General features: G+C 41.7%; 1 long non-coding RNA gene across 1 annotated transcript; it reads left to right on the forward strand.

Annotated features, from left to right (window-relative positions):
- On the forward strand, positions 13832-18482 carry LOC106504448. The gene is made up of 3 exons (XR_001297930.2): positions 13832-14145; positions 15870-16011; positions 18311-18482. It is a non-coding gene; the product is annotated as an uncharacterized LOC106504448 (long non-coding RNA).

The raw sequence follows: 19001 nt of genomic DNA on the forward strand, positions 1-19001 counted from the left end.
TCTCTTCCACATCTAAAAACGTTTATACATATGTATATGTGATATTTATTTATGACTCCCATGTGGTCATTTTAGTACAAATGATTCTGGAACATATGGAGTACATTTGCTTTTAAAGTAAATAGAGATTGTTAACATTGAGGAAAACCCAATGGCAAAAATGAGTGTCAGCTTCTCTAAACCCCCGAGAGTTTGAGGAAGTTACTAACTTGAGGTTAGGGAAAAGAGCTCCACATTTCCTGTGATAATGGCAATTTCAGAGGTAACGGCAGCTTGGCCTCTTTGAATAATGTGAGGCTTATTTGCAAGTTGCGTGGTGTTCCGGCGATGTGGTGATGTAATCTGGGTTCAAAGTGGTACCGTGTTGCTTAGATCAGAAGCCAGTCACACTCGCATTCCTAATCAGTGGTCCTGGCTTGGTCCAATTCAGTGAGTTAGCTCAGTCTGAGGTTAATGGGGCTGTGGACGAGGTTCCCCCTCAGTGAGCCCATTAGCCTTATTCTAATCCATGATCATCGACTGTCTGCTTAACCTCAATGTACACATCATAAAATATGTACTTAACATCATTTACATAACTCAGCACAGTTTCCTGAATATTGCAGGGGAGGAAAAACACTCTACCCTCTCAGCTTCAGTAACTGGAGCTTGTGAATGAAGCAGATGAAAGGAAGATTCACAGGAGAAAAAAACGTACATCTTTGTGTCAATATTTTAATATTTTCATCCGCATGAAGGCCTCGTAGAAAACAAATGGGTATCCAAAGAGGTTAGACTTGGGGGCCTGTGTACCTTCGGAACAAAGGGGTTTGAGCTTCCGGGGGTGGGGAGCAGGCAGCAGGAAGGTCAATCTATACGGGGAACTAATGGAAGATAAGGGCTGTGTTGGTGAGGTTTGTCTGTGCAGACCCGTCTCAGTGCTGACATTTTGGGTCCAGAGAAAAGGGTTTTTCTCTTCCTGGCCCTGGGGAGGGGGTACCTTCCCAAAGGGGAATTTCTGTCCTGTTTCCAGCAGGTGGAGGGAAGCAGAGAGCAATTTCTCCATCTGCTACTTCTTAATCGCCTTCAGTTCAAAACACTCCTTACGCCCAAGTATCATATTTTGGGGTGGCTTAACCTGATTCCTGCCAATATCAACTGAGATCAATCTTTTATGACTTTGAAGATCCCGTTGTCTACTGAGAAAGAAAGGCATGCCCTCAAGCGCTCACAATAATGTGTGCGCAATGCCAACGTTTTGGACTGAAAGTCCCAAGTCAGTGTGGAAAACGGACTGATGACCTCCCTTTGCAGGAGTCAGGAGAGGCTCAGAGTGGTGTCTGAGCAGGACTGGGGAGGGCTGAGTGGCTGCAGGGGCTTAGGGATAGAGAACGTTCAGACAGAGGGGAAAGCAAGGAGTGGAAGCAGGAAACGAATGTGCTGGGAGCAGCAGTCTGAAGTGCAGCAGGCAGGGGACCCCGGGGTGGGAAGAGGGGCGTGGCTGAGGAGGAGGCTGGTGGGTGGACAGGTTCATAACCTGCAGACCTAATATTCCATCCGAGGCATTTGGAATTTATCCTGAATTTGAAAGGGCACCACGGAAGAGCAAGAATGCATGGGTTTACATTGGTTTATCCTGGCACCTAGTGTAGAGGAGGGAATGAAGCCAAGCAGTTGAAAACGTGTGTTATCTCAAGCAGTCGTTACTGAAACTGCACGCAAAAGCAGTGACTGGAGAGAAGACAGCGGGGAGTGAAGGGTAACGGGGCTGGTGATTGATGAGACCTAAGTGTCCATGAGACGGAGACCTGAGGTTTGTGACTTAAGGTGACTCAAAGGATGGCAACGTCATTGCCCAAAATCAAACACAGAAGAAAGAGCAGGCTTGAGAAGAAAGATGGTGAGTTCAGTTTTGGCTACAAACGTAGCCCTGGGAGTGAGATGTTTTAGGACAGAGACATGAAGGGAGGGGAAGTTGGGTACAAGACTGACCATAAAATGGGGGTCCAGGGACAGAAGTTACACAAACTCTTTTCCAGTGAATCAGAAATCAGACATGAATCCAGGTTTGGTGGACCTGAATGTTATAAAATATTACGATTCTCTTACAGAAAAATAATGCAAGACTAGAAACAGAACATTTTGGTGTGAAGATGAGTATTTATTTAGAATGAGAAAAGAAATGACCACAAGTTAAAAATGTTTTTTAAAAATAAAAAAACACAATAAAAATGTTTAAAAGAACATGATTTTTAAAATAACTAAGTCATTCATTGAAATTAATCTTTGGCTGCATAATCATTGAGTGCCTCTTTAAATAATAATTTAATAATACTTTTTTCTTTTTCCTTTTTTTTTTTTTTTTTGGTCTTCTTGTCTTATAAGGGCCACACCTGCGGCATATGGAGGCTCCCAGGCTAGGGGTCTAATAGGCCTATGCCAGAGCCACAGCAATGTGGTATCCGAGCCACGTCTGCGACTTACACCACGGTTCACGGCAATGCCGGATCCTTAACCCAACGAGTGAGGCCAGGGATCGAACCTGAAACCTCATGGTTCCTAGTTGAATTCCTGTCCATTGCACCATGACAGGGAACTCCAGTAATACTTTTTTCTATGCCAGACATAGGAAGATAATTCAGTCTTTCCTTTTTCATGGTCGATCCTAAACTATTTTTATTTATTTTTAAAATTAACTTTTAAAAATTTTGAAGTTTTTTATGGCCACACCCATGGCACATGGAAGTTTCCCTGAATCTGAGCCACAGCTTTGACCTATGCCGCAGCTGTGGCAACACTGGATCCTTTAACCCACTGTGCTGGCTGGGGATTGAACCCGTGCCTCCACAGCAACCCAAGCCACTGTAGTAGGATTCTTAACCAACTGTGCCACAGCAGGGATTCCCAAAATTATTTTTAATAATGACATTTTAATGACACCCCTTTCAGATTCACAACTCATTCATAATGTTAGCTTTTAGAATTGCTGCCAACTTTGGGAAAATGTTTGTTTCCTGTTTGCGTTATTAGAGGAGAGGCTTCCATAGATGAGTTTTGAATTCCACCCCTTTTAAACCTCATGTCTCCTCTGCTGCCCGCACACTTCTTGTGCTGAGTGCTTTACTGTGTGTTCCTATTGTGGTCCTGCATCTTTTGGTCACAACTTGGGGTGAATAATTACCATGACCAGGAGGAATACTCTTGGACCTATTCCTGCACCAGCATGAATAGAAATAATTTCACTGCGCAGGGAAGTGGCTGGGAGCTGCACAAATATATTTCGCTAATAGCAACCTAAATTGATTTTAAACTCACTTTCTTCTTTTCCAAAACTCAAAAATGCCTCTAAGTACCTCATTGTCACCTGACGGAAGGGAAAAAATAGAGTGGGTGATACAGCTGAGTTTCGTAAATTTTGCAAACAGATTAGAACACGTCAAATACGTGTTAGAGGAGTTCCCATCGTGGCTCAGCGGGAATGAACATGACCAGTGTCCATGAGGATGAGGGCTCCATCCTGGCTCGGCTCAGTGGGTTCAGGATCCCCATCCAGCGTTGCTGTGAGCTTTTGTGTAGGTCACGGAAGTGGCTTGGATCCTGTGTTGCTGTGGCTGTGGTGGAGGCTGGCAGCTGTAACTCCAATTCCATCCCGAGCCTGGGAACTTCCATATGCCGTGGGTGTGGCCGTAAAAAAAAAAAAATCCCCCCCCCCCAAAAAAACACATTATTGGAGGTCTTCACAAGCCTTGAAAGGGTCTTGTGGGAGTGAGAGGGCTTGATGTGTAAGCTTCAGAAAAATCAAGGAAAGATGTCTCTGTAGTTAGGGGCAAAGGCAAGGAAGGGCATAGTGGGCTCCATTCTATGGCACCAGGCGCTCTTTTTTTTTTTTTTTGTCTTTGTCTTTTGTCTTTTGTTGTTGTTGCTATTTCTTGGCGCTCCGTGCATGTGAGGTTCCAGGCTAGGGTCGAATCGGAGCTGTAGCCACCGGCCTACGCCAGAGCCACAGCAACGCGGATCTGAGCCGCGTCTGCAACCTACACCACAGCTCACGCAACGCCGGATCATTACCCACTGAGCAGGCAGGGACCGAACCTGCCCTCATGGTTCCTAGTCGGATTCGTTAACCACTGCGCCACGACGGGAACTCCCCAAGCACTCTTTATCCTTCCTTTTCTGCTTATTCTTGGATTCAAATGGGTCTACGGAACAGATTCTATTTGTAGGGCTGAATGATAAGAAGCGTGGTCACCTCTGGTCTGCTCTTTGTTTACCATCCATTGGACAACCGCTGACTCCCCAGCTACGGGTTCTTGCAGCGGAAACGGCTACAGCACCTAGGCATTGGTGAAATTACTTCCTTTAAACGTACTGTCTTCCAATACCAGACATGAGTCTCTCTCTTATATATGAGAAGAATATTAGTGTGGGTGTCACACCATTTATTTATTTTCTATATGTTATTTATTCTGAATAAACAGAAAAATAAACACGAGAAATCTTTTGCAGCATGAGCTGCACAAAGCATTTGTTATTTAGAGAAAATGAAAAGATTCATTTCATGACATAGAAGAAATATTCTGAGAACATCGTGTTCTCCATGAGGATACAAAAACAGTAATCAAAGTAAACTATGTTTTAAAATACGAAAAAGCAGACTCATTATAGAAAATTTGATGAATGAGATAGACTGCACATTGGCAAAAAAAAAAAAAAAAAAAAATCCCAGAACTGGAAGAAATTGGTGCCATAAGGATAAAAATATGAGGATGTAGGGCAATCTGGCTGTGACATCTGTCACACCGTAGATCCCCAGGGTTGATCAGGCTGATGTAGCTGGCTAGGCAGGTGTCCCCTTCTTTCCTCACCACTCCACGTGCATCCTTCTTGAAGCTGCACACTTGGGAGAAGAGAATGAACATCCCGGATAGGAGAGGACTGTTCTTTGGTCAAGAGTATACGAATAGCCGCATCCCCCTGCTAGAACCTCCAAACAAGCTCTCAAGATAAAAATATGAGAGAATCGTTAGCACATATGAAGGGCAATTCATGAAGACTCGAGTCCTGAATAAAAGTATTCCCATTTAGGAAAAAAAATAAACTTCCCAGATATAAAAAATGATCTGATATTAATAGATTTGCTCTTTCCCAGCTTGTACTAGTAAATAGAGATTCACACAATAAAATATATTGATAAACGTTTTTTCTTTTTTGGGCCACATCTGCGGCATATGGGAGTTCCTCAGGCTAGGGGTCGAATCAGAGCTGCAGCTGCCGGCCTACACTACAGCCATAGCAATGAGGGGTCCGAGCACAGCTTGGGCCAATGCCAGATCCTTAACCCAGTGAGCAGAGCCAGGCATCGAACCTGCAACCTTATGGATACTCGTTGGGTTCATTGGCGCCTAAGCCACAACAGGAACTCCTCGATAAACATTTAAAAGCTTCAATTATATTTCCCCCAACACATATTTTTTTTCCATTGTACAGCATGGGGACCCAGTTACACATATATGTATACATAATTTTTTCTCCCATGTCGTGCTGCGTTGTAAGTATCTGACATAGTAAAATAAATAAAAATAAATAAATAAAAGCTTTGATTATAAATGGAGACTCAAACCACTATAAGGAGGAAAGAATACTTATTATAAAATCAAAACAAAGCACAGTGGTCTTAAGTGACCTCAGGCATCTTTTCTGAAACAACCAAACATGGCACAATATCCACAGTGTCTTTGCCAAAATGAAACTAATCTTAGAATTTTACAAATAGCCAAACTGACACTCATCAGGTTGACTGCCACAAAAACTGCCCCCCAACACACCCTAGATAACTAAAGGATGAGTTAAAATGAGAACTAAGCAAGAAATATGTGGTAAACCATCTCTTCGTACTGTAGATCAAGAAATTCTGAGATTCCAATACATGAGTAGATTTATAATTTTTGTTTCTTTGTATTTTTCTCTACATGTTTTGCAATTATGTCTTGAGAATATTTCTTCATATCACAGCTGTATTAGATCAGAGAATAGTAAGTTTAAGCCAGTTAGAATGGTAAACTCTTATTTGAGTTTTCTTGATTGGTGTGTGTGTGTGTGTGTGTGTGTTTACACATGTGTATGTGTGTGGTTAAAGGTATGAGCATGAATTTGATAGAACTGGATGTTCAAAGAACTAAAGTATAGTTTTACTTATTCCCTTAAAGGAGACACTTTTGTATTTGATCTAGATAATAACTAAGATGTGTCTAAAATGTAGCTAGATCCTAGGCAAATCAGGATGCTTATTTTAAGATTAATTTAAGTACATAGAATTTAAATGCTATTTTAATGTGATAAAAAGCTATTGTGTGTGTCAAGAAAAAAGTTACATTTTTACCTGTTTGGATTTTTTAATTTTGGGGGGTAATATAAATCACACTATTTCACATGTAAGCTTTTCTAAACACGAAATCAGAATTTTATCAAATTTGCACGCCTTCATTTGTTACCAGAGCTGAAATATTTTGTAAAAACCTAAACTGGAAATTAATGCAATAGCTGGCTTTAAATTGCCGTTATTTCAAAAAGCAAAAATAAAACCATGTTTCTCTTCAGAAATTTAAAAACATTAACCATTGAATTACGAAATGATGATTCTGACATACTTTAAAGGTAAGCACTCTTCGCTGTTGGTAAATCATAGCAACTATAATGTAATGTATGGTGTGTCTGTTGCATTTGACTTTCAACCATCTAAGCTTCACATTTCTCCACACAAACTCGAATTGATCTGTTTCTATTAGACTGTCTTTCACGGACAAAAAGAGTTGCATTACCAATTCTAAGAGCAAAATCTCTGGCCAATATTATAGTTTAGAGAAGGAAAGGGAGATTTTGAATTGGAGTCAGGGAATATGCTCCATGGTAGAAGTTAATCCTTCTCTAGCTTACTAAAAGCTAAGTCTTATTTTTGAAAATATTCCTTTCTTTTCAGTTTCTTCTCCCTCGTCCTAGAGAAGAGTGGAAGAAGGAAGCTCTCTGCTTTCAGATTGAAGCCTGGGTGACCCTCTGGGGACACTGATTGGACCCTAAGACTCTCCCAGCCTTGTTGGTGCCCATGAATCAGGTTAGATAGGCCCCCAGGTCTACAAAACTGACCTCCGTGAAGGTCAACCTGATGGGAGACGAATATCAATTAATCTCAGTGCGTGCATCATCTCGCAATATGTACATATATCAAAACATCATGCCATATACCTTAAATAGATACAAATCGTGTTTGTCAAAAAAAAAAAAAAAAAGATGTGAGTGAATATACAAATACAAAGGCAAAATGGACGTGAAACGTTGCCGAAAATGCAGATCCAACCTAAATTGCCACCCTGTTTTTTAGGTTGAAAAAATTCTGGCTGCTTATTTTTTTTTCCAAATTAATTTTGGATCATGAGATTCTATTAGCTGGTTTTTGCTGGCACCACTTTGCTGAAAGGATGACAAGAAATGGGGAGCCTTGGAAAGTTTACACGTCTGCCCTAAGAATTCCAGTCCCATTTTATAACCCCAAAAGTCTTAGATCATTTGGATCTGGTTTAGATAAGCCAACTAGAATGAAACCAAATCAGTGAATCTTCTAAGCTTCCCCCAGCCAACCTTCATTAAGGGAAGAGTCATTTTTGCCTTTTATGAAAAGGCAGAGCCAAAAGACCAATATTCACTGAGTTTCCTTTCATCTAAAACTTTTCCCACAATTTTGCTGCCAACCCAAGAGCAGAAGTTTCAGTTTTTGCATTGCTATTTTTCAAATACAGGAACATTATATGGGGACATGGCCTATAGCCTCATTGAGCCAAGTGCTACCCTTGGGTTCAGAATTCCTATAGAGCCTTCAACATGGACATTGGTGAGGGCTCGTAGATGTGCCAGGCCATCTATGTCTTTCCTGCCAAGGGCTCAAAGCAGACACCTTAAGGGAGGTGACGAGTGCTATAAACTCTTTTTTGTCTTCTTTGACCCTAGCCGGAGGGCACCTTGGTACCACTGTAAGGCTGGAGAAAGAAGATGTGTTCATGTTCTTACCTCTGGCTGCTCAAATGCTCACTGCAAACTCAATAGAGGGATGCAGATTCTAGAGGAGAAAGGCCAGTCTTCTGCCCTTGGTGGATTCACTCAACCCTGACTTCCTGGGAAATCTCATCTTCGAGGAGGACTTTTTGGCTCCCCTTTCACTCCAGAGAGGTAGGATCTGAGACAGAGGAGCCTGTACTAAATTCCATCCCCGAGCAGTGACAGAGTCCCAGAACATTAGAAGTTGTCTTTGAAATTATTTGGTCCAGTTTCCACATCCAGAGAGAGAGAGAGAGAGAGAGAGAGAGAGAGAGAGATGTGGCCGGGAGAGGTTGGACGCCCTTTCCATGGTCTCAGGGCTGGTTTGAATCGGAACTAAGATAAGAGCGGCCGTTTTTCCATGCTTGGCACCTTTGACTCCTTTCTTGGAGAGGGGCGGTTTCTTTCAGCCCTCGTACACTAGAAACTTCTGAATTGCAATCAAGTTGTTGCTTTTTGTTCTTGATGTTGTTATAGTGCAACGTTTAGTCTAAACCCTTAAGAAGTGTATGAAGTTGGCTTAAACGGTCTAATGTTTTCAGTGATGATTGTGAATATCCAAATACACGGTTTGGCTAAACGCAAAAAAGAGCCATTGATTGAGAGCCCATGAAACTCTAGAGCATGTTTTGTCATAGGCCCTATTTGTAATTCATTACGGCTCTCCTGTTCCTGTCCTGTCTTGTAAGGGCCTCGCCAAGTACTTGCACATAGTAGGTACCCAACAAATATTTTTCCAGTAAGTTCTTCCCCTGTCTCTCTGACTTGTCCAGTTTAGCAACTCAGTAATACCGCTCTCCTAGCAGCAAACTTTCTTCTTTTATTTTTTTATTAAAAAAATTTTAAATTACAGTTGATTAACAATGTTCTGTCCATTTCTGCTGTATAGCAAAGTGACCCAGTCATACATGTAATACAGTCTTTTTTACACACCGTTTTCCATCTTTTTTCTGTCACAAGTGATTAGATACAGTTCCCTGTGCTATACAGCAGGACCTCATTGCTTATCCATTCTAAATGGAATAGTATTAGTCTCAAACTCTTTGTCCATCCTACTCCCTCCCCCTTGGCAACCACAAATCTGTTTTCCAGGTCTGGAAGTCTATTTCTGTTCTAGAAATAGGCTCATTTGTGCCATATTTTAGATTCCACATATAAGTGATATCATGTTATATTTGTCTTTGTCTTTCTGACTTCACTTTGTATGAGAATCTCTAATTACACCCATGTTGCTGTAAATGGCATATTTTGTTCTTTTTTATGGCTGAATACTATTCCATTGTGTATATGTACCATATCTTAATCCATTCATCTGTCCATGGACATTTAGGTTGTTTCCAAGCAGCAGATTATCTATAGTCAATTCATCTGTTCAGCATCCACCTTCAACTGGATGTTACCTACTGCATGTTCAGTGTTTTATATTTCCTCCAGTGACTTGGTCAATGCGTTTGTTGTATATATTGCTCTCTTTTGAGAAAGGATTGATGAATGATAACACATATACACCGAGAAAGGTGCTCACAAATGCCTAAGCGTCCTGCATTTTCTCAAAAATGAGAAATCATCTGGTTTTTAATGAAAGATACACAAATAAGAGTAGATCTTATTCCCATCACTGAGAAATTTACAATCTCTTTAAAAGAAATGATGTAATACGAAATTAATCCTGCAAAGACATGAGTCAAACGAAGGGATATTTGTTAGAAGAGTTCAGAGGAGAGAGAAAAATTGAGCTAGAAGAATCTGAGACGAGTTCATGGAACTCAGAATTTAGGCTAGGTTTGAGAATAGCAAAGAATTGGAAAAAAAAGAAGAAAAGAAAATTTTGGTTGGAGGATCAAAGTTTTGATTGAAGTAACAGCGTGATAAAGTGTCACTGTATTCAACGTTAGGCCAGTGGGTGAACAGTAATTAGAACTTAGGGATGGGAGTCCCGTTGTGGCGCAGCAGAAACGAATCCAACTAGAAACCATGAGGACGCGGGTTCGATCCTTGGCCTTGCTCAGTGGGCTAAGGATCCGGCGTTGCCATGAGCTGTGGTGTAGTTTGCAGATGCAGCTTGGATCTGGTGTTGCTGTGGCTCTGAGGTAGGCTGGCGGCTACAGCTCTGATTAGACCCCTATCCTGGGAACCTCCATATTCTGTAGGTGCAGCCCTAAAAAGAAAAAAGACAGGAAAAAAAAAAAAAAAGACCGAGAGAGAGAGAGAGAGAACTTGAGAGATGGGAGGACCAATATTATATAATGAAATTTCATTTAGAAAGACCAGGACTATCGTTTGTAATGTCCTCTACAGAAATCATACTAGGGGGTGAATCTTTTCTTTTCTTTCTTTTTTTTTAATAGGATGGGAATGAGAGAAGGAAAAGCCGATTGGGTAGTGAGGACTGCTGTGTGGTCCCTGGCAATGGTCCCCCCTAGAGATATTCAGTGTTCAACCTGCACAGACCCACCTGCTAGCCCTGATGGGACCTGGCCTAGAGTGACAGCTTCAGGACTGAAAAGCAAGACACGACGTATGAAAGCCTGTAGAAGAATTGGAGTGTTGTTGAACGCAGCTTAATTGGTAGCAAGGACTGAAAGGCCCACCCTGGTTTAGTATGTCCCTTCCCTGATGACATTTCAGGCTGAGCGCTTGATGTTTTAGTCCCAACACTAACTTGTGAGTTTCACTCTGAGGTTGGCCCAGAAGGTGATATATTTTTGGTCAAAGACTTTTTTGATGAGCCCCGAGAAAAAACCAACTCCATACTTCTTTCATTTGTAAGCCTGACCCCATGTGGAGGTATGGGCTAGGCAAATAAATAACAAGAATAAGAACACCTTTATTCCTCTCACATCCCCATGACTTTGTCCTTGGTGCCGTGGCAAACTGGAAGGGCGCTGGAAGCATGAACACGGTCGTGTGAGGCACTCACAGTGGCCCCCACGGAACTCTTTTCACTACGTACACTGTGATGCTAAGAACGTTTGCGACCCAGGTCATCTGACTCAACGCCCCTCTAGGAAGAATCAGCAGTGTCAGGTTGCTCAAGGGATATTCACTAAGTCTACATAAATATGAGAATTTTCCACATTTTCCACTGAGGATTTATTGGGTTCCTCTTGTGTGGCTGCCACTCTGGAGTGTGTTCTTTGGACAGCCTGAGAGGGATGGGTATTTGGGATTAAAAAGAGATAAATTCACAAGGAGAAGAGTGGAAAGAGCAGAACCCTAAGAACAGCACCCCTCGGGGTGGGGGCGTGAGGAGAGGTGGAAACAGACAAAACAGACATGGTGCATTTAAAACGCTGAGTGTGTAAGAAGATTTGCAAGTCACTGAGTCAGGAGAAAAGAGACTTTCAAGGAGAAGGAGGCAATAAGGATGGTCAGTACTAAAGAAAGGTGAAACAACAACAACAACAATGAAAAAAAAGTTAAGAAAAGGCCGTGGATTAAGAGTGGTCAAACTGGATTTATAAAATGTATGTCTGGGGCCATGCACATGTGACTCATGGATGACCAATCAAATCAGTCCTGCAAATGAAGTAGGAATAATTGCCAGCCCCACAGATATCTGGAGGCATGGATGTGTTTCAAATAAAGCTGTTTGGTCTGTGGTTTTCAATATGCTGTATTGACATTTGGGTAGCTGTATCACAACAAGAATTTTGATATACTGTCCCTTTCTCAGCAGTGAAGGCTCTCCATTGTTAGCACCAAGGAAAACACAGTCCATCTAAGGTGGGACGTATTTTCAGCAGGAACTGGCAGTCATTCACGAATGGGGTGACTAACAAAGGATTTTCAGTGTAAGGACCAAGGGGGTTGATCACTCGGCCCCAGCATTCAGGGAGCCAGTGGGCTCGGCGTTGTGGTTGAACAGGAATGAAGACACATCGCCGACCGCAGGGGGAAGAAGTTTCAGGCCCCTGGTGTGTGGGATTTTGTTTATGGGTCAAGTTTGCAAACAACTTCCCTCAGAACCAAGTGTTCAAGTAGCTTAAGCTTGGAGGTAATTATGTGGTTTTACACACACACTGAGTCCTGGACCTGACAGTGTCTTAAGAGATTACCGAGCTCAGCCCCCCAGCTATGATCCCTTCTGCTTTCCAGAGTAACGGACAAATACCCAGCTAGTTCCTGCTTGATTGCTTCCAGCACAGGAGTGATCAGTGTGCTGGGAAAAGTCCTCTCTGAAGTTAGCAATCAGTGTCTTAGGACTGTTACGATTTCCTCAAACTAACCCTGGGAGGGTGGATCTTACTAATAGCCACTGTTCTTAGCACTTTATCCATATGTTAACTTACGTCACCTCTTTAACCCCATGGGTAATATGGTCACATAATAAAGTAAATGCTATTAATACCCCAAGTTTTTAGATAAGGAAATGCAAGCAGAGGTTGGTTATATTATCTTCCCAAGATCAAAGGGTTCAAACCAGCATCTGAGCTCCTGACTGGTGTGTATCAATGCTTAATCCTTCTTGCTAGTTATTCAAATACTTGAGGACAGTTATTGGGGCTTCTCTTAGCATTCTTTTCCCCAGCTAACTCTCCCCAGTTAATGTAACCTTTTTTTTTTTTCTCTCTCATGCTGTGGTTGTGATCTGCTGGAAAAGCATAATGTCATTCTTTCTCTTAAAACTGCTGTCCAGAACTGAATACGGACCACGTTAGGGTCTGACGAATGCACAGAGTTGTGTTTAATTATACAATGGTTAGGTTCTAAGATCTGCAAGCAAGGTGAAAATCGAGTAGAGCTAAAATTACGCTTGCAAAAGCCCTCCACTAACGCATAATGGAGGGTACATATGATACTGTGTGTGCAATCCTGCACAGAAAATCTTCTGTTCATTAAAATTTGAGAACCATTGTGGTTGACTAGGGAAGGAACAAAAGGAAAGTCGATATGCAGATGCCTGGGCATTAAAAACCTTCTGCTTTTAAAATGATGATCAAATTCCTGGTAGTGAATGAAGGATGGTTGTAAAACTCTTAACCGATCTTGTTTACATGCAGCAGCACTTGGTGCATGGTGGTGTATTTGTGCTGCAATGAGGAATAAACAGGAAAGGTAGAAGGGTGGGTTCTAAGAGTCATTTGTAAGTTAAGTGTAATATAACAGCAGCCCTTACCCTCCAGCAGGCATCCTCAACAGGAGAGATATCGCCCCCAAGGGGGCAAAAGTTGATTCTTGGAGGGAAGGAACATAGCTGTATTCGTTTCAAGTGTACAGTAAAGTGAATCTGGTACACACGTTTATGTCCATTCTTTTTTCACATAGAGGTTATTACACACTATTGAGTAGATTCCCCTGTGCCCTACAGCAGGTCCTTGGCAGTCACCCATTCTCTACCCTGTGATGTCTCTGCCAATTCCAGCCCCCTAGCCTTGCCCTCCGTTTCTTCACCATACTCAACTTGGCAAAAATCTCAAACCCGGGTAATTACAACACTCTGCCTATCACACTTCTCTATCCCCTGCTTCATTAAATGAGGACGAGAAAAACGGTGCAACTCTGTTGACCGGTCTCATGTTAAATTCACGACCATGAGTGTTAAGTGGAACCGGATGCCCCAGATGGCAATCGTACTGGAGTTGCCTATCCCATTTGCTCTCTTGCACTCTTCCAGATAACGGTTTTGTGCCCCCTTCTTCAATCTTTAATACCTCCTCCCCACTCCTTGCGCTCAGACCTCACTTACTATTGCATGGAGCCAACAGGAAGCCCCAGAAGAGGTCTCGTCCAGTGCCCGTCCTCCCACGCACCCAGCTCTCCCTTCTTGGAACCCTCTCCCTCTTAGCAGCTCAAGGTCATTATTTTAGCAGTTCTCCCTTCCTGCACTATTTCCCCCTCTCTAATGCATCTTCCTTACTGCATAAAACTTACATTTTCTTCCATTAAAAAAAATAAAAAAACCATTTCTCCCGTTAGTCCTAGGTCTCTGCTCAGCTCAAAGCAAATGACTCAAAACACTTTTCTATAGTGTGGTTTCCGGTTTCTCTTTCCCTTCTCAAACCCGCTACGCCTGGACTTGGACCCATACTAGACCTCTGAATCTGCTTCTGTTTGGTTCCAGATTTTGTTTGTTCTAAGGTAACCAACAGTAAGTTTCTTTCTTTCCTTCTTTCAGTCTGTCTGTCTGTCTGTCTCTTTAGGGCCACACCCAAGGCATATAGAAGTTCCCAGGCCAGGGGTTGATCAGAGCTGTAGCTGCTGGTCTACACCACAGCCACAGCCACAGCCATGCCAGATCCAAGCTGCGTCGGTGACCTACACCACAGCTCACGGCAACACCAGATCCTTAATCCACTGAGCAAGTCCAGGAATTGAACCTGTGTCCTCATGGATGCTAGTCAGAGTTGGGTAGGCTGAGCCACAACGGGAACTCCCCAACAGTAAATTTCTTATTGCTTGCAAATGAAAAAGAAAAAAAGAAGAAGCTTGGTCACAGAGATGGCATAAACAGCCCTCTACATGGGGACAGGGATGGCAAACCCGCTGACTAGTACGGGACTCTGCAGGTGTGGGTGAGTCTTGACTGCCAGTCATAGATCAGGTAGGAAACTGAACATGGTTCTCCAGGTAGAGCTTCTTATAGGTGCTAGATCAGGATTAGGTACTAACTAACCACTTCATGGATTGGCTGATTCATTTATTCAAGGATACACTTTTCCAGTCACTAATTTACTCATTCTCTCCGCAGTCTGAAGTTCTTTTCTTTGCCTTTTTCTTGTCCCCTCTTTGTTCTCTCCGTTATCAGTTCCTGGATGTTGTATGGGGCTTTCCGGTCCCTCGGGGCATGTCCTAGTCATTGTAAGGATCTTTTTATGGAGCTTTGTGCCCTCACTGCAACTCTGATAAGCTGTGGATTTCACAGTCCCATTTTATTCATCTTCTGTGTTTTACTATATCCTCCTATTCAGTGAGCCATCTAGCCTGTGTTTCTTCTTGTTGCTTCTTTTACAACTCCCTTTTAAAATAGGGAGTTGTTTTTTTTTTTTTTTTTAAGTATTGCATCACCGTATGAATAAATGGGAAATTATATTTACTTTACATGTTGTTCAAGCATTTAATGACATTGTGATTTTCTGTTCTTTCTTTGCTTTTGACTCTGCACAATTTATTTTTGCCACGTTCTCTTATCTTTGAGTGTAATTTGTGTTTTATATTTCCTAGTGGGCCTCCGTTTTCCAATACAGCTTCAAGCATCTTCACAAACACTGTACACTAAGTGGTCGTTGTAGAGTGGCAGATTAACCATAGGATGGGAGGAAAAATTTAATTTTTTCACCAGGAATTCTACTGATTTAGAGAAAAACAACTGGTTTTCTGGGCTAGAGCCAACCAGGAGGTCATCCGTCCATGAAAAAGGCATCCTGTATCAGTATGGCTTTTTGGACCAGTCCTATTTGATATAAAGGAACTGATGCTTGGAACTGTATTCACACAAATACATTAAGGATTTTGAAATACTTTATGGAACAACTCTTTATGTGCAGGTTAAACATATATATATATATATATATGTATATACACACATACATATGCATACATATGTGTGCGTGTCTGACAAATACATGTTTGTTAGACTATCATCATTGTCATCATCAAACATTTATTTATTTATTATTTTCATTTATTCAGTACCTTGGACATAGAATTTTGAGGAGTTTACGAATCGCATCTGATCATTTTTAAAGGCAATGTCCATTTCCTTTGGATGTTCCATTTCATAACTGAAAGGTGTATTACTGAAAACAGAGTTAATTTATCCGTTATGTTTCCGTGTCCTAGGCTTCTTCTCTGTGTCTCAGCAGGTTTCTCTGGAATTCTGTGATTTGGAGGATTCTGGCCAAGGCATGTGCTTCTGGAACAGTTGGGTTTTCTTCTTGGCTGGCCGTGGAGTCTGAAGCCCAGAAGACAGCCTTTCAGATCAGTCTGGGGGACGGCTCTGAAAAGGTAAGGGAGGAACCCGGATATATAGGAGTTTGGCGACAAAAACCAGGCAGTCAGTGGAACATCGAAAGATTAATTAAAAAAGTCAGACGTCTCAACCTAATGAATTTAATGCTCCTCTATATATGGGAAGATGCAAGAGTCTGGGCTTATTGAAATCATTCCTGTGCTGTCAGGAGCCAGTATCTTGCTTTTCTAGGCTGCACCCTTGGGAGTGGGTGCCGTGGCTGCTGGCTGGCCGGCCATGTCCTTTGTTTACTGACCTGGCAGGTGACATATTTCACCCACCATGCAAATGAAAGCATTGCGGTGCAGCTTCAGGGAGCCTTCCTTAAAAGCCAGTTGCCCTCTTCCTTTGCTTTATTTATTTATTTTTTTTCTGTCCGTCTGGAAAGGCAGGTCTGATGTCTGAGACCCTAGATGGCCTCTTGACCCACATTCTAGGGACAGTAATGTCCTGAAGCCACTGTAGGGCTGAATCTCCACATCACTCCCTGGATGACTAAGTCCAGGCTTTTCGATGAGGGAGATATAGGCTTGTCTGGTTTATGCCCCTGATACTTTGGGTGAGGATCAAACCGAGTCTTAACCAGCATGGGTACACTGTGCTGGGTCACATAGCCAGTGAGTGGTAGCCGGGGTTCGAAGACGGCTTTGCCTGACTAGAGAGGGCTCATGCATCAGCACAGTATTGTACTAAGCCTAGGAATGAAGAAAGGCCTCTGGCTCTTCAAATCCAGGTATTCAACAAAGGTATTACTTGATCCTGCAACATGGCTGATACCTTGTTTCCAGTTAGTCTGTCTTTCTAATTACTTTTGACTCTGGCTGCTGCCGAGCAGAGTTCTATACCCCAAGCACAGAGCCACAGTTTTTGGCAGGAGGAAGGGACATCCAAAGGCCAGGTGGACCTTCATTTTTGTTGCAGATGCTTAGACAATGTGCATAACGTACATCAAAGCTTTGAAAAACTAGATTTGCATAATAGTGATTTCCATCTGCCTTCTGCTGCTGCTGAAGGGAACACTGCAGGAAGGATTTGCTCTTTGACTTTGTGAGGGTCTGTGTTTGCACGCCAAAGCTGATTTGCTGGGGACCACATGGCAGTGCACCCACAATTCCAACAATGTAACCACTTAACATTTCTTTGGCTATTTAGATAAAGGGATTTTGGATTTCCGGTATCTGCAAAATCCCTCAATTCTATATTCAACATTGCAAATAAGATGCTAATAAGCTCTATACTTTGTCCTTGAAGATAAATGGCAGCAGGAAAGGTAGAAAATGATTATTTGTAGATAATTTGACTTCACTGCTCAACATCCCAAGAAAACTAACTGAAAAGCTGTGAAATTTATTCAGAGTTCATTAAGATGGACAGACAGGATACAGTTACAAATATGGGTAGTTTCCTCAAACATAATCATATGACATGGTGGAAAAAAACTTATGTGTGTTAGCCATCAAAAGCAAAACAATTTTAAAAATTAAGAGTAACTCCAACAATAAATATACTGATTTTCAGGAAGAAAATTGCAGATCTTCTGAGAGTATTAAAGGATGAGTTAAATTAATGGAAGACATGCATGTTCTTTTATGGAACACAATGCTGCAGAAGTGTTGGCTTTTCCAAATTAATTTAAGGGCTATGTCATTCTGTATTGGAATGTTATGCATTAGGAAAATAATTCTAAATTCACCTGACGGCTAAGATAATTTTGAAAAATTAGAATAACGAGGGCTTTAGATTTTAAAATATAGTATAAAAATAAAATTTTCATACAGTGTGGTATATGTAAAAGTATAGACAGACCAATAGCATATGTAACAACTCAATAAATTATAAAGAAATGAAAATTGAGAGAATAGATCATTCAATAAATTATGTTAGGATATTTACTATTTAGAAAAAAAATAATTTTTGTAGCGGTCATATGTCTTCTATTAAGATACATTTTGAGTGTGCTAGAAATTAGGTGTCAAACTAGGAAAACCTAAAAGAGGTGAATATACGTCGGATTTTCTGGATGGGGATGAATTTCCAGGCATAAAACCAGGAAAAGAAATAAGAGAATATGAATAGATTTGATTATACAACTTTATGACTTTTCTATGTCAAACATACAAATAAAATTAAAAGGAATATGGGAGCTCCAGTTCAGGGATGGTAGCATGAGCCATCAAAAGCAAAACAATTTGGGACCCACTCTCCAATGAAATGAGCATGATTGGTGAAAACTATATATGTATGTTTATGTATATTTGTTCTCTATTCTCTATCTTTCTATCTTTCTATGACCAGCTGAGATCACATGTCTCTTGATGAAAGATGCAGGTCACCTATGTCAGATTCCTGCCAAAAATGCATAACCCGAGCATCAAAATGATTCACCATAGTAATGAATAGTAGTCCCTTGAATAAGAAAATCAAGATCCAAGTTGATACTGAAAAACATAAATAATAAAGAGAAGAAGAAGCTTTATTTATTTACTTGGTATTTGATTGACTGTCAGATAACTAATACATTTAGAAGGCAAGGCAGAAACAGAAAATTTCCATTTTGCAACCATCTATCTATTTATCTATCTATCCATCCTAACCATCTAAGTCTTTGGGAATTGTCCTAAAACAGAGCAAATGAAGAAACATTTATTCAAGAAAATCTACTAAACTCATTAAAAACAGCAAGAGTCTGTGGCATTTGAACCATGACTGTCTAGCTCTCCCTCCTCTCTCTCTCTCTCCTCTTTCCCAAGCTCAACTTGATGGAAGCCTCACACTGGGCAGATGTGCCCCAAAGCACAGGCTTCCCTGGCTCCCTGTCCCCTCAGCTCCCGATCAAGACACATGACGTCTCCCCAAGAAGAGCCAGTTGATAGCTTTCTTATTCCCTTCAACCCTGAGAAGAAGAGATGGAATGCCTGGGGAGCCTGGGGCTACCTTCCTCCACCCAGCTCCTGCTCGTAGGATAGAGGCGCTGCCTCAGATGTGG

Source organism: Sus scrofa, chromosome 10, assembly GCF_000003025.6.
Source record: "Sus scrofa isolate TJ Tabasco breed Duroc chromosome 10, Sscrofa11.1, whole genome shotgun sequence".
Classification (NCBI taxonomy): domain Eukaryota; kingdom Metazoa; phylum Chordata; class Mammalia; order Artiodactyla; family Suidae; genus Sus; species Sus scrofa.